Below are 17,143 nucleotides of genomic sequence, written 5' to 3'. Positions count from 1 at the left end.
TGTCGATCTAGCCATGCCCGTCCGTCTGTCTGTCGAAAGCACGCTAACTTCCGAAGGAGTAAAGCTAGCCGCTTGAAATTTTGCACAAATACTTCTTATTAGTGTAGGTCGGTTGGTATTGTAAATGGGCCATATCGGTCCACGTTTTGATATAGCTGCCATATAAACCGATCTTGGGTCTTGACTTCTTGAGCCTCTAGAGTGCGCAATTCTTATCCGATTGGGATGAAATTTTGCACGACGTGTTTTGTTATGATATCCAACAACTGTGCCAAGTATGGTTCAAATCGGTCTATAACCTGATATAGCTGCCATATAAACCGATCTTGGGTCTTGACTTCTTGCGCCTCTAGAGGACGCAGTTCCTATCCGATTTGAATGAATTTTGGCACGTAGTATTTTGTTATGATATCCAACAACTGTGCCAAATATGGTTCAAATCGGTTCATAACCTGATATAGCTGTCATATAAACAGATCTGGGGACTTGACTTCTTGAGCTTCTAGAGGGCGCAATTCCTATCCGATTTGGCTGAAATTTCGCAAGACGTTTTTTATTGTTACTTTCAACAACTATGTCCAATAAAGTACAAGTCGGTTCATAACCTGATATAGCTGCCACATAAACCGATCTGGGATCTTGACTTCTTGAGCCTCTAGAGGTCGCAATTATTATCCGATTTGCCTGAAATTTTGTACGACGGATTCTTTCATGACCATAAACATACGTGTTTATTATGGTCTGAATCGGACCATAGCCCGATACAGCTCCCATATAAATCGATCTCTCTATTTTACTTTTTGAGCTCACAAAGAGCGCAATTCTTATTCGAATTGGCTGACATTTTACACAGGTCTTCAACATATAATTTAATTGTGGTCCAAACATGACCATATCTTGATATCGCTCTAATAGCAGAGCAAATCTTTTGTTATATCCTGTTTTGCCTAAGAAGAGATGCCGGGAAGAGAACTCGACAAATGCGATCCATGGTGGAGGGTATATAAGATTCGGCCCGGCCGAACTTAGCACGCTTTTACTTGTTTACAATGATTTCTCTCATGATTTCCAACTGGCTTTATTAACCTTGGTTTTATTTGGTCTGTGCATTGATATTGCTTCTATACGAATCGATCTCCTGATTTTTGCTTCTCATTTTCATTTGAAATATATGTGATGGGAAATTAACGATAGTATCGAGACTATCGATATTTATTGTTTAAACTATCGAAATTATCGAAGTTTGCGATTATCGATAGTTTGCCTACCTTGCCTCTACCAGAAATGAGCTTTTACTACTCATTTTCTTCGTTACAGTGAGTTGCATGGTTTGCTCATCATCTGAGTATGGACCAGATCTGTTGCATTGTTGTTCAATGCCAACGCACAAAAGACGCATTTCTTAACCAGAATTTACGAAATTTAGAAGAGATTCCTTGAGTCAATATCAGAATTTACGCTTTTTTCCTGAAATTTGAGGCAGTGAGACCCCTTGTAACAGTATTTGCCCCTCGACTTCCATGGTTTTACTCTGAACTCCGAACGAATTCTCACAACGACAAGAAGTGAACTAAATTTGAGTTAATCTGGGCTATTTTTTCAGTAACTCATTTGATGTTTATATATAGGAAAACGCCGCCAAAAATTGAGGTCAGCCTTCTCACCTACCAATTGATTAAAAACCTTCCAAATTTGGTAGAAACCTACCATAAATGGCAGCTTTGGCTCTTATCGCTGAAAAAAACTTTCAGGATGAGCGTTTTATTTGGCCATAAGCTGACGAAGTCATGAAGCATTTTGCTAACTCCAACACGTGCAAAGCACAATTACGTACAGTATTATAATATGATTATATATAAATCATATATGTAAACATCTTTCATAGCCCATAAAAGGACCATTTTTTATAAATCCGGTTTTAAAACATTTAATTAAATAAGAATAAGGTAATACTTAAAATTTAAATAATTGAGGTATATATGCATGAGCTACCTGACTGTTGTTTAGGTAATTAATAATTTGCAATGTATATGATGGCAATGTACTCGTACATGACGCAAGAATCATGTGTTTAAATGTCAGCCGGAATATCAAATTATGTATGTATATTTCAGTGACAGGTATCTCATTACATTTGTAAGAACTTCAGCCACGTTAATTTTTTCACAAATCCAACCATTGCCTACCCATTGGGTTTAACTTAAAGTGGGCAAAAATCCATCAAATATGAGAGATAGTGTGCACCGATTATAGTTTTCCAGTTTAATCCGGTGGCACATTTGCTAGAGTGTGTGTCTGTTGCAACTTCTAGAAAGTACGGCTAAAAAATACGCATTCTATGTATGAAAGCTGTAAGGTGATTACTACCCTGTAGGACTTAGGGCCGGTTCCAAACTGGTGACTTTACCGGTTTTAAGTGACCAGTGACCGGGCCCCTTAACATCCACAAGACCAGAAATTTTTATATGGGCATGTCATACTCAGGGACCAATAACTTTGAACCGGTCGGTTTGAAACACTGGTTATTTCACTGGGTTAAAAAATCCGTCATTTCCTCTGTTTCAAAACCCACCACTTCACTTCACGTGTTTGAACAATTATCAAAATTGTTTATTAAGTTTAATTTTTTATTTTTTTTTTTAATTTTTGTTTTACATATACATATAAAAAAACAATGAACAAACTCAAGATAAAAATAAAAGGAAAAATTAAGTAAATCATCATATAACAAGTAAAAATCAAAATCCGGTGAAAATTGCATACCTTATGTCCCCTTACAGTCATATCGAAATATGTTCCGATTTAGCCAAATACTACAATAATAAGTACAGTAGCTATATCTAAAAATAAACCGATCTGAACCATATACGACACGGATGTCGAAAAGTCGAACATAAGTCATTGTGTCAAATTTCAGTGAAATCGCCTTTTATGGGGCCAAGACTTTAAATCGAGATATCGGTCTATATGGCAGCTATATTCAAATCTGATCCGATCTGGGCCAAATTAAAGATAGATGTCGAAATTTAATTTCAAATTAACGAAGGACGTCGAAAGGACTCAAACAACACTTTTTCCCAAATTTCAGCCAAATCGGATGATAAATGTGGCTTTTATGGGCCTAACACACTAAATCGGAGGATCGGTCTATATAGCAGCTATATCCAAATCTGGACCCATCTGAGCCAAATTAAAGAAGGATGTCGGAGGGCCAAACACACTGTCCCAAATTTCAGCAAAATCGGATAATAAATGTGGCTTTTATGGGACTAAGACCCTAAATCGGCGGATCGGTCTATATGGGGGCTATATCAAGATATAGCCCGATATAGCCCATCTTCGAACTTACTGCTTGTGGACAAAAAAAGAATCTGTGCAAAGTTTCAGCTCAATATCTCTATTTTTGAAGACTGCAGCGTGATTTCAACAGACAGACGGACGGACACGTCTAGATCGTCTTAGATTTTTACTCTGATCAAGAATATATATTATTTATAGGGTCGGAAATGGATATTTCGATGTGTTGCAAACGAAATGACAAAATGAATATACCCCCATCCTTCCGTGGTGGGTATAAAAATAAATTTGTGTTTGTTTGTAGGTTTGTTTGTATGTTCCTTATAGATTCTGAAGTGAATAAACCGATTTTCTTGAAATTTTCACTGATGGTGCATAATGATCCCGTGGTGAGAAGAGGGTACTACACTTTATGATATCTGAAGGGGAAACGGACCCTCCTACTTACTCTTATTTTCAGATACGCCAGATCTTGGAGATGGGTGGTGCGATTTAAGCGAAATGTTTTGTGCTCTCTTATACTAACCTACAAACAAAAATTTGGTATTAAAAAATTTGGTACCTAGGGTGGGAGCCTCACCCCAAAACCAACCAATTACATATATATATATATATATATATATATATATATATATATATATATATATATATATATATATATATATATATATATATATATATATATATATATATATATATATATATATATATATATATATATATATATATATATATATATATATATATATATATATATACCAATCGCGACAATATGGAACTCAAATGAAAGGTATTTAAGATTTGAAAACGTATCTGATATCCAATTGTAGGACCAAGTGTTTGGGGGACCACCCCAACCCCCAAAACACCCCTAAATCTGACATATTTACCCTTCATGGCAATATGGGACTCAAATGAAAGGCATTTGCGAATAAAATACGAATCTGATATCCAAATTTGGGACATAGTTTCTAGGAGCCCACCCCATCCCTAAAACACCCCCAAACAGAACTTATTTACTGACTATGACAATATGGGGCTTAAATAAAAGGTATTTCAGTGTAGAACACGAATCTTATATCCAGATGTGGGACCAAGTGTATGAGGGGCCTCCCCGAGAACATCGCCCAAAGAAGACAAATTTACGACCATAGCAATATGGGGCTCAAATGAAAGGTCTTTGGAAGCAAAGCACGAATCTGATATCAATGTTCGGGTATAGTGTCTATGGGGCCAACCCACCCCCATAACACCACCCAAATAGGAAGTATTTGCTGACCATTGCAATATGAGGCTCAAATAAGTGGTATTTTAGAGTATAACACGAATCTGATATATATTTTCAAATACAAGCCACTGAGTGGCCTCCTCATCCACAAAACACCCCCCAAACTGGTCATGTTTGCCGACTTTGGAAAAATGGAACTCAAATGAAGGGTATTTGGGAGTAGACCATGAATCTGACATCAACATTCGGGACTAACTGTCTAGGGGACGTCCCAGCACCATAACAACCCCCAAGTAAGACGTATTTGCTCATCAAGACAATTTGGGTCTTCAAGACTGTGGAGCTCGATATTCACAGTTTAGTTTAGGGCCCATACCCCAAACCGGACATATTCGCTGGTTTTTTTAATAAGGGGTTTAAGTGAATGGTATTTGAGATTAGAAAACGAATTTGATATCCAATTTTGAGGCCAATGGCAATATGGGGTTCAATTGTACGAGAATAGAGCACGTTGCTGATATATTGTATTTTCAGGGCTTAGGGGTTCGGGGACCATCCCACTCCCCATGTCACCATGTTAATGTGGGGCTTAAATGAAAGGTATTGGGGGGCAGAGCAAGAATTTAAACCCACTTTCAGGACCAATTTTCTGGTGGTCTACCCCTTTCCCAAAATACCCCACAAACAGCAATTTTTTACTGACCATCGCAATATGGGGCTCAATTAAAGGTATTTGGGAGTAGAATACGAATTTGATATCTAAATGTAGGACCATGTATTTAGGGCATCTCCCATTCCAATTTTATACTGACCATCAATTAAAGGTATTTGGGAGTAGAATACGAATTTATTATCTAAATGTAGAACCATGTATTTAAAGGGTAAAAATTTTTCGACAATGCCATATATTGGCTCAAATGAAAGGTATTTGAGATAAGAAAACGAATTTGATAACCAATTTTGGGACCAGATAATGGCACTTATATTGTTAAACTGTTTGTCAATCGATATACTATTTTCGTAGCATGGTATTTACTAAAAGCTTTTTCATTGTCGAAAATAAATATTCCAAGGAAAATTTTGTTCCATATAAAGTAAAAGAAGGCGCAGCGGAGCGGGCCCGGTCCAGCTAGTCATTGTATTAAAAACAAAACATTTTAGTATTAATTCCGAACAACGTTTTTCATTAAATAAATCGCATTTCTAAGCTGTTACTCTGGCCTTCCTTCAATTATCGTAGTGGCGTTGCTTCTAAAAAAAATGGCACATATTATTTACATTTAGCAAATATTTCCCTTCCTACTGGTATTTCACTTTTTTTGACTAAAAAAAAGGTCCCAAACTGCAACCGAAACCAAAAAACCTTAAATTCTCTCCAAACAAATAATGGTTTAGATTTGGTTGAATAGAGGTTGCGGATATTAATCCACCCATGCCATTATGGCATGGCACCTTAGTAAAGTAATTGCAGTTATACTCTCCACCATTGGATGGGGGTACACTAATTTCGTTATTCCGTTTGTAACACCTCGAAATATGCGTCTAAGACCCCATAAAGTATATATGTCCGTCCGTCATATCCGTCCGTCTTTCTGTCAAAAGCACGCTAACTTCGAAGGAGTAAAGCAAATATTTCTTATTAGTGTAGGTTGGTTAAGACTGTAAATGGGCCAAATCGGTCCATGTTTTGATATAGCTGCAATATAATCTGACCTTTCGTCTTGACTTCTTTAGAGGGCGCAATTCCGATTTGGCACGAGATGTTTTTATATTATTTATAACAATTATGCTAAGTGTGATTCAAATTGGTTCATAACCTGATATAGCTGACATATAAACCGATCTCCCTATTAGATTTCTTGAGCTTTTACAAGGTGCAATTCTTATCCGATTTGTCTGAAATTTTGCAAGTAATGTTTTGGCATAACTTCCAACAACTATGCCAAGTATGGTTTAAATCAGCCCATAACCTGGTATAGGTTATGTCAGCAACTTTATCTACCTCGGAACCGCCGTAACTGAAACGAAAGACGCAAGTTTTGAGATAAAGCGAAGAATAATACTGGCAAACAGATGCTGCTTTGGATTAAGTAAGCAGTTTATAAACAATGCCACCTCCCGACAGACGAAGTTTACGCTGTACAAGACACTTATACTACCTGTGTTGTTATATGGTTCCGAGCCATGGGTATCTGCGAAAGCAGATGAGGCAGTGCTTGGAGTATTTGAGAGAAAGATTCATTGTAAAATATATGGACCAGTTTGCGTTAATGGAGAATATAGGCGTCGTAGGAACTACGAGCTGTATGACGACTCTATCATAGTTACACGTATCAAAATACAACGGCTGCGTTGGCTAGGTCATGTTGTCAGAATGAATGAAGAAGCTCTAGCAAAGAAGTCTTTTGAAGGCAAACAAAGGCGATGATAAAATCAAGTGGTGACACCTCGAAAATTGTTGTCAGAGATTATCAAATGAGCGCAGAAGATCAAGGCGCTTGAAAAGCTATTATACGTTCGTACGTACAATTAAAGTAAATAAAGTAACCTGGTATAGCCGCCATATAAACCGATCTCTCGATTAGACTTCTTGGGCTTCTGGGGGGCGCAATTCTTATCCAATTTGCTTGAATATTTGCGTATTCGTTTTGGTATAACTTTAAACAACTGTTCCAAGTATGGTTCAAATCGGTTTATAACCTGATATAGCTTCCATATAAACCGATCTCCCAATTAGACTTTCTGAGCCTCTTGAGGGCACGGTGACTTCTAACAGCCATGATGTTTACGGGCCATGTCGGTCAATAACTTGATATAGCTCATATATTTGAAAAAGTCATTCAAAGAACTTGACAAATGCGATCCATGGTGGAGGTTATATAAGATTAGGCCCTGCCGAACTTAGCGCGCTTTTACTTGTTTTATTTTGATATGTTTTGTTCGAAGCAGAAAAAAACTTATCCAGAGCAACGTGGGTGTTTTTGTACCCTCCACCATTGAATGGGGGTATACTTATTTCGTCATTCTGTTTGTAACTCCTCGAAATATTCGTCTAAGACCCCATAAAGTATACATATTCTTGATCGTCATGACATTTAAGGTAAAACTAGCCATGTCCGTCCGTCTGTCTGTCGAAAGCACGCAAACTTTCGAAGGAGTAAAGCTTGCCGCTTGAAATTTTGCACAAATACTTTATATTAGTGTAGGTCGGTTTGGATTGTTAATGGGCTTTATCGGTCTACGTTTTGATATAGCTGCCATATAAACCGATCTGGGATCTTGACTTCTTGAGCCACTAGAGAGCAAGATTCTTATCCGATTTGGCTGAAATTTTGCATGAGGTGTTTTATTATGACTTCCAACAACTGTTCTAAGTATGGTTGAAATCGGTCTATAACCTGATATAGCAGTCATATAAACCTATCTGCGGTCTTGACTTCATGAGCGTCTAAAATGCGCAATTCTTATCCAATTTGGCTGAAATTTTGCACGACGTGTTTTGTTATGACTTCCAACAACTGTGCTAAGAATAGTTCAAATCGGTCCATTACCTGATATAGCTGCCATATAAACCGATCTGGGATCTTGACTTCTTGAGCCACTAGAGGTCGCAATTATTATCCGATTTAGCTAAAATTTTGCATGAGGTATTTTGTTATGATATCCAACAACTGTGCTAAGAATAGTTCAAATCGGTACATAACCTGATATAGCTGCCATATAAACCGATATGGGATCTTGACTTCTTGAGCCTCTAAAGGCCGCAAGTATTATCCGATTTGGCTGAAATTTTGTACAACGGCTTCTCCCATGACCTTTAACATACGTGTCGAATATGGCATGAATCGGTTTATAGCCTTATACAGTTCCCTATAAACCGACAATACAAAGTATAAATATTTCGGATCTTTGTAAAATTCTAAGACGATTTAACGATGTCCGTGTGTCTGTCCGTTTGCCTGTCCGTCTGTTGTAATCACTCTACATCCTTCAAAAACTGAGATATTGAGTTGAAATTTGGCACAGATACGTATTTTTGATGCACGCTGCTTAAGTTCTTAAACGGGCCAGATCGGACCATATTTGGAAATAGCTGCTATATAGACCGATCTGCCTTTAAAGGGTCTGATGCCCATAAATGCTTTATTTTTTATCAGATTTTACTGAAATTTGAAACTGTGGGTTATTTTAAGCCTCCTGATATCTGATCTAAATATGGTTCAGATCGGTCTATATTTAGATATAACTCTCATATAGACCGATCTGTCGATAAGGGGTCTGAAGCCCATAGAAGCTTTATTTATTGCCCGACTTAGCTGAAATTTAAAACAGTAAGTTGTTTTGAGCCTTCCGATATCCGATCTTAATATGGTTCAGATCGGTTTACATTTGGATATAGCTGCCAAAAAGACCAATATTTTGTTCCGCAAAATTGAATAGTGACTTATATTTATTAGACCACTCAATGTCCGTGCAGAATTTGAGTGCATAAATTGTCCAATTTTCAACGGATTGTGACAAATATCCAAGGTGATGGGAATCCAAAGTTCGGCCCTGTCGAACTTAATGCATTTGTACTTGTTTTTATTTATGACTTTTTCCGTTTTTTTTATATATTTATTTTATATTAGGAATCGCCAAATGAATAAATTTCGATATTTCAACATCGACCATTTGATGAGTACTAATGTCACAAAGTCAAATGCAAAAATGTCTACCAAAAGTTATCGATAACCTTGGCGTTGAAAGCATGACAAAGTACTGTATAAACCAAATTTGCGTAACATTATTGCTAAAAGGTGTAGTTCAATAAATGGTATAACACATTTGAAGCCATCCTGCAATTGTAAGTGTTGTGAATAAAAACAGAGTGAATCTAACACATAGTCAAGGCGTGTTTTCTGAGAAAAGTTCGAAAGCGTAAATGATGTGGCTGGGATGAAAACGTTTCTCACAAAAACGAATGCCCAATGTAAGAAATTGGTAGTGTACAAGAGAAATAGAGCGGATACTACCGTGCTACAGTTTACTATAACTTAATACATTTGATTGTAACACCCATAAAGAGCGAAAGACCTATACAGGTCGCAATTTTCATCTGATCATCTTCAAATTTAGCACACACATAAATTCTAAGAAAAAAACTAATAGAGGTATCTAAGTAATTTTAATTTTTAATTTTCATTAAAAAATCTCCGTAAAAAACCAAAAATATATTCTGCCCGAATTCTTTTACAAAACTCCACAAAATACTCCTTTCAGGTAAAGATGGAATTTTTTAGTAAATTTACTGTGTAGGCTACAAATTTTGTTCGGTGCAAAAAATTTTTTGCATTAACTTAGGGGACAATTTGGGGAATTTGGGCTTTGGAATTTTTGAACTCGAGGATCTTATTTTAAATAAAATATTGGCTATTTTGAAGTACATATAGCCGTTCAAGTTGACATATCTTGTTCGAATTTCATTTAAAAAGCATCCACAATATGTCCTCTTCATAAGCAAACAAGAAAAAATTAACGTATTTCAGCAAGTTTTTCCAATAAAGACTAATTAATGAAAATACTTTTTATGATCAAAAATGCAAAAAATATGCCAATCTCCGCCAAAATTTCAACAAATAAAAATATACCTAATTTGGTCCAAAATTTTGCACAAGACGTTTTGTTTAACGTTCCAATATGTGTGCATGATTTTATCAAAATCGGTTCAGATTTAAATACTGCTCCAATACATATCTTTTTGCCTTTATACACCAAAGATCGGACCAAAATTATGGCTACTAGAGCCAAAAATGTCATATCGGATGAAAGATATTTATGGGAGCTTTATCTAAAACTGAACCGATTTGGATGAAATTGTACACACATGTTGGAAGATTAACTAGAGCGTCTTGTGCAAACATTTGTAAAGAGTGGAACACATTTATGGATACTAGAGCCTTAAAAGTCCATATCGGATGGACTATATAGGGGGGCTACATCTAAATCTGAACCGACTTTGTTCAAAATCAATTGGTAGGTTACTAGAATATCGAATACCGAAAGAAGAGGAACAAAATTTTGAAGCCGAGGGGTACGGACTAGTATTTTATTTGAGATACATGGTTACTTCGGAGAAACTTCTTAGAAATGTATGTATTTTACGTTTAAGCTATTCTATTTTTATTTTTTTTCATCCATACAAATCAACCCGGCCTTATGCTCAAAGTGCCATAGAGCGGGATAATATCCGCATCCTCCTTAAATAAAATAAGAACATGCGCTTTCATATCGACCGGACCAAATCTACATACAATATTTTACTCAAGCCGGATAAGAACTACGCCTTCTAGAAAAGTTGCGTCAGGATACGATATGGGGTTATATGTCAGCTTTATTAAAACGTAGACCGATTAGGCCAAACCGACCTACACTAACAGGAGGTACTTTTGCAAAATTTCAAGCGGATAGCTTCACTCCTTCGAAAGTTAGTGTGCTTTCGATAGACAGACAGACGGATGGACTTGGCTAAATCGACTTTGAATGTCAAGGTGATAAAGAATATATACAGTTTGTTGCGTCTCAGATTAATATTTCGATGTGTTACAGTATCACCGCCTACGACTGTAACTTAAGGACAAGTCATATGGTTGGTACATCTCAAGTTTTCTTTGATTTCTCCGGTCCCAGAAAATTGTATCTGTCGTTTAGAGATAAGACCTTTAAATTACTAAATCACCATACTAAAGGCATATTTTTTCAATGCCGTAATACACCTAATTATACCCTACACCACCACTGTCGTACAGGGTGTTATAACTTTATGCATTTGTTTGCAACGTTAAGAAGGAGAAGAGTTGGACCCATTGATAAGTATACCTATCAGCTTAAAACCACTTCCTGATTCGATTAAGCTACGTTCGATTATCTGCCTGTCCATGTATTCTTGTAATCAAGGTACAGATCACTTTTGTTGTCCGATTGTCTTGAAATGTTGGGCAAGTCTTTTTTTTGGTCTAAGGACGAACGATATTGATTTTGAAAAAAATCGGATCAGATTTAGATATGGCCTTTGAAGGCCGCAGTATCCACAATTATTAACCAATCTTTACAAAATTTTGCATGGGATGTTTTATTTGACGTCCCAATGCGTTAATAAAATCGGAAGAGATTTAGATATAGCTCCCATATACATCTTTTAGCCATTATGACCTTAAGGCTGTAGTAGCCACAATTTTGGTCCGATCTTCACAAAAGTTGGCATAGTATGTTTCATTTAACGTCCCAACACGTATGCGAAATTTCAATATAATCGGTTCAGATTTAGACTTGTGTGGTGTCCATCGTTATCACGGGAAGCTTAGCTGAAAGCTACTGGGCGCGTCCACAGGTTGCCGGTGATGGAAAGCTCTCTTTTTACGCGGAGTAGCAGCCAATGGGAGCCACCGTAGCGCAGAGGTTAGCATGTCCGCCTATGACGCTGAACGTCTGGGTTCGAATCCTGGCGAGGCCATCAAAAAAAAAAATTTCAGCGGTGGTTTTCCCCTCCTAATGCTGGCAATATTTGTGAGGTACTATGCCATGCAAAACTTCTCTCCAAAGAGGTGTCGCACTGCGGCACCCCGTTCGGACTCGGCTATAAAAAGGAGGACCCTTATCATTGAGCTTAAACTTGAATCGGATTCCACTCATTGATATGTGAGAAATTTGGCCCTGTTCCTTAGTGGAATGTTCATGGGCAAAATTTGCCATTTTAGCTGCCAATGCGCCGCGGGCAGTCTGCGATTTTCGAAAGTACAGTCTCAGTGAGGAGTCAGGTGGCACTGGCTTTTGATTAAATACTGAATGCCAATGTTACTCTAATGAAAAGGCGAGTTATTGGCGCCTTCAAATAATCAATGGCCAACATCAGCGTCTGTTCTCTGGTTAGGGGCGGCTGGAGGCAAGCGTCGGATCTTGGAGCAAGCAGTTCGCGACAACGAGGGATACATGTGCGATCCCACAAAACACATGCGGTTGGGGCGCTGGGCCAGTAACCCTCCACCGGAAAACTATGAGAATCACTATGAGGAACAGTAAAAATGGATCCCCCTAGCATTGACGACCTACGTAAATGAAAAAAGGACCATGGTTTGCGGATCTGCTGGCAAATTTCATTAAAGTCGGTCCCATATTTATCTTTCATCCGGGCTTTTAGGCTGTAGTAGCCACAATTTAGGTCCTATCGTAAGATAATCCTACAAGGTTCTATTCAATATTTCAATAGGGATGCAAAATTAAAGTCTGACTAGATTTCAACATAGGTTTCATGCATTAAAAGTAGTACGTAGACTCGATGGTGTAGGGTATCATTCTTACTGGTTTTTGTATCAGCCACCAATAAAATTTCTGTTTGTAACACCTCGAAATATTCGTCTTAGACCCCATAAAGTATATATAGTCTTGATCGTTTCGACTTTCTGAGTCGATCTACCCATGTCCGTTCGTCTGTCCGTCGAAATGACGATAGTAGTCGAACGCATAAAGCTAGGCGCTTGAAATTTTGCACATATATTTAATATTGATGTAGGTCATTGGAGATTGCAAATGGGCCATATTGGCTCAGATTTGAATATAGCTCCCACATAAACCGATCTCCCGACTTGCCTTCTTGAGCCCATGGAAGCCACAATTTTTGTCCGATTTGGCTGAAATTTAGCATGTAGTGTTTTGTTATGACTTGCAATAATCGTGCTAAGTACGGTCCAAATCCCACATAAACCGATCTCCCGATTTGACTTCGTAAGCCCATGGAAGCCACAATTTTTGTCCGATTTGGCTGCAATTTTGGACATTGTGTTCTGTTATGACTTCAAGCAACTGTGCGAATCCGAATCGATCTATAACCTGGTGTAGCTTCCATATAAACCGGTCTCTCGATTATGCTTGTTCGGTTCCTAGAATCTTTAATTTTTGCTGGTTTGACAGAAGTTTAATTTAAATTTAAATTTTTTAGCAGCATCCATGATTATGGGTTTCCAAGATTCGGCCCGGGATAACTTTGCTCGCTTTTAATTGTTTGAATTTCTTTGTGGTTTTTTAGCACCCATAGTCGCGTTCCAGTATAAATTTCTTCAATAATGGTTATGTCTTCTAGATCCACCTCGAAGAATGTATCGAAATGATGATGTTGGTAATTTGGAGTTTACTTCGTTATATCTAGACGTTTTAAAACAAATATTATGATTCTCATTTCATTTGTCTCTTGGGCTTGGTGGGGTTGAGAATGTACTCTTCATCTAGAAATAAAAATTTTGCACTTAACAATGAGGCGACGGAGAAGCAACCACACGTTTTTCTCACAGCATATTTTTCCATTCTTGTTTTGAAATTACTCCCGGTTGCTAGCAACCCTGCCTACTTATGGACATGCCTATTAAGCTAAGGTAATCCTTTCGATATTTTCCAACTGTTTCGGTTGCCACAGTGAATTGATCGATTTCTGCATATTATCTGCATTTTTCAAATCCACACACATTCAGGTAGCATCCGTTCTTCGTAATATGAGTAGCAATTGAATGGAAATTATCCCCTCGTATGTTGCATATTGGCAAAAATGCCCAGCAACAAATTTGCTTTTCGCCATAGCAGACGCAGCCTATGCTTTTGCTTTGCATACCCGACCATCGGCCGAAAATGCTTACTTCCCCCTTGCGGGGCACATTGAAAACAAAATTGATTAAGCCGCGTTCCGATTTGGGACAGTGGCACAGACAATTAAGGCTGGAATATGCATAAATCAAAACACACAAATGCGAGATACATCTGCATACAAATTCTAGTGCCTCTCCTACCCCTATCACATGCCTTGGTGTTCTTAAGGGTTAAATCCGAAATGAATTTGCACAATGTGCTGAGTGTGGTGGCTGTGATCAAATCAATTGAATATGAGCGTTTGGTTTGAATAAAAAAAAGACACAAATTAAAAACTTCATCGTTTTGCACCTTGTCGTTTTTAATTTGGACGGACCGGCTCGTCGTACGCATATCCCTTTTCCGACGCACAGTATGCTGGCAGTCAATACTCATGTTTCACTCGGAGGACACTTTTTGTGTTTGCTTGATGTCAAGTGACGAAAAGTGACATCTGCCTTGTAGTTAGCTAACAGTCCAAGGACCATCATGTATTCTGATTGGAAAGCATTTAAGAAGACACTTAATCGTTATGCAAATTCCAATTATATGGAAATATGCTTAACACTTCTCTTGTGATACAGCGCAAACGGTAGTTTAATTTAATGTAGCCAAGTCTAAATGCAGCGCCACAGATTGATTAACACTCATTGATTTGACAATCCCAACCGACCTACACATATGGGAAGTATTTGCGCAAAATTTCAAGCGGCTAGCATTACTCATGGCTAAATCGACTTAGAATGTCAAGATGATCAAGAACACATGAAATTCAAGCAGTGACCACAATTTATAATAATTTTGCTGAAATTTTGAAAAACTGAACAGTGGTCGAGAGTCATAGACTTTTTATACCCTAAACCACCACTGTGGTACAGGGTATTATAATTTTGTACATTTGTTTGCAACGCTAAGAAGGAAAAGAGCTAGACCCATCGATAAGCATACCGATCGGTTTAGAATCCCTTTCTGATTTGATTTAGCTATGTCTGTCTGTCTCTCTGTCTGTCTGTCCATGTATTCTTATTATCAAGGTACAGGTTCCATTTGTTGTCCGATTTTCGTAAAATTTTGCACAAGTCATTTTTTCGGTCCAACGTCCCAATATGTGTGCAAAATTTCATCAAAATCAGTGCAGTTCTAGATATAGCTTCCATATATAACTCTCATCCAATGTGGTCTTTTACAAAATTAAGCATGAGATGTTTCATGTGACGTCTTAATAGGTGTGAAAAATTTCATTAAAATCGGGTCAGATTTAGATATAGCTGCTATATATATCTTTCATCCCATTTGACCTATTTAGGCTGGAGAAGCCACATTTTTGGTCTGATCTTTACTAAATTTAACACGAGGTGCTTTTTTATACCACCACCACCGTAGGATAGGGGGTATATTCATTTAGTCATTCCGTTTGCAATACATCGAAATATCAATTTCCGACCCTACAAAGTATATATATTTCGGATCGTCGTAAAATTGTAAGACGATTTAACGATGTCCGTGTGTCTGTCTGTCTATCCGTCTGTACTTCCGTCTGTTGTAATCACTCTACAGCCTTCAAAAATTAAGATATTGAGCTGAAATTTGGCACAGATGAGTCGTTTTTGTAGCACGCTGGTTAAGTTCTTGAACGGGCCAAATCGAACCATATTTGGATATAGCTGCTATATAGACCGATTTTTTGATAAAGGGTCTAATGCCCATAAATGCTTTATTTTTCATTCGATTTCGCTGAAATTTGAAACATCTGACCCAAATATGGTCCATATCGGACTATATTTATATATAGCTGTCATATATACCGATAAAGGGTCTAAAGCCCATAACAGCTTTTTTGAATACCCGATTTCTTTGAAACAGAGAGCTATCTTAAGCCCCCTGATATCCGACCTAAATATGGATCAAGTCAGACTATTGTATATTTAGGCATAGCTGCCATATAGACTGATCTCCAGATAAAGGGTCTAAAGCCCATAAAAGATTTATTTTTAAACCGATTTAGCAGAAATATGAAACATTGAGTGGTTTTACGCCTCTTAATATAGGACCCAAATGTGATTCAGATCGGACTATATTTAGATATTGCTGCCATACAGACCGAAATCCCGATAAAGGGTCTAAGGGCAATAAAAGCTTTATTTTGAATCCTATTTCGCTGAAATTTGCAACAGTAAGTAGCGGCCACCTGCTATCCGACCCAAATATAGTAAAGATCGGACTGTATTCAAATATAGCTGTGATATAGACCGAGATAGATTTATTACTCGATTTTGTTGAAATTTGCAATACAAAATTCTACAGTGACTTATTTTTATTAGCCCACTCAATGTCCGTGTCGAATTTGGGTGCATAAGTTATCCAATTTCCACCGGATTGTGCCGAAAGGGGTTTTCATATATACCCAAGGTGGTGGGTATCCAAAGTTCGGCCCGGCCGAAATTAATGCCGTTTTACTTGTTTGATGTTCCAATATGTGTGCAATGTTTCATCAGAACCATATAAATCTTTCATCCGAATTGGTCTTTTAAGGCTCTAATAGCCACAATTTTCGTCCAATCCTTACAAAATTTAACACGAGATGTTTTATTTGACGTCTTAATACCAGTACAAAATTTCATTAAAATCGGATCAAATTTAGATATAGCTCCAATATATATATTTCAGCTGATATGGCTTTTAAGGATGTATAAACTAAAATTTTGGTTCGATCTTTACAAAATTTTGGTTTATTTCGGTTCAGATTTAGATATAGGTTCCATATATATCTTTTATCCGATATGGCCTTTAAGGCTGTAATCGCCGGTTCGATCTTTATAAAATTTAGAGTATGGTGCTTTATTTAACGTCCCAACACGTGTGTTAAATTTATTTAAAGTCGGTCCAGATTTAGATATATCTTTCATCCGATATGGCCCATAAAGTCGGTAGTAGCGACCATTTAAGTCCTATTGAAAAACATCGTAC

This window comes from Stomoxys calcitrans, chromosome 4 (assembly GCF_963082655.1).
Source record: "Stomoxys calcitrans chromosome 4, idStoCalc2.1, whole genome shotgun sequence".
NCBI classification, from domain to species: domain Eukaryota; kingdom Metazoa; phylum Arthropoda; class Insecta; order Diptera; family Muscidae; genus Stomoxys; species Stomoxys calcitrans.
This window is presented reverse-complemented; position numbering follows the sequence as displayed.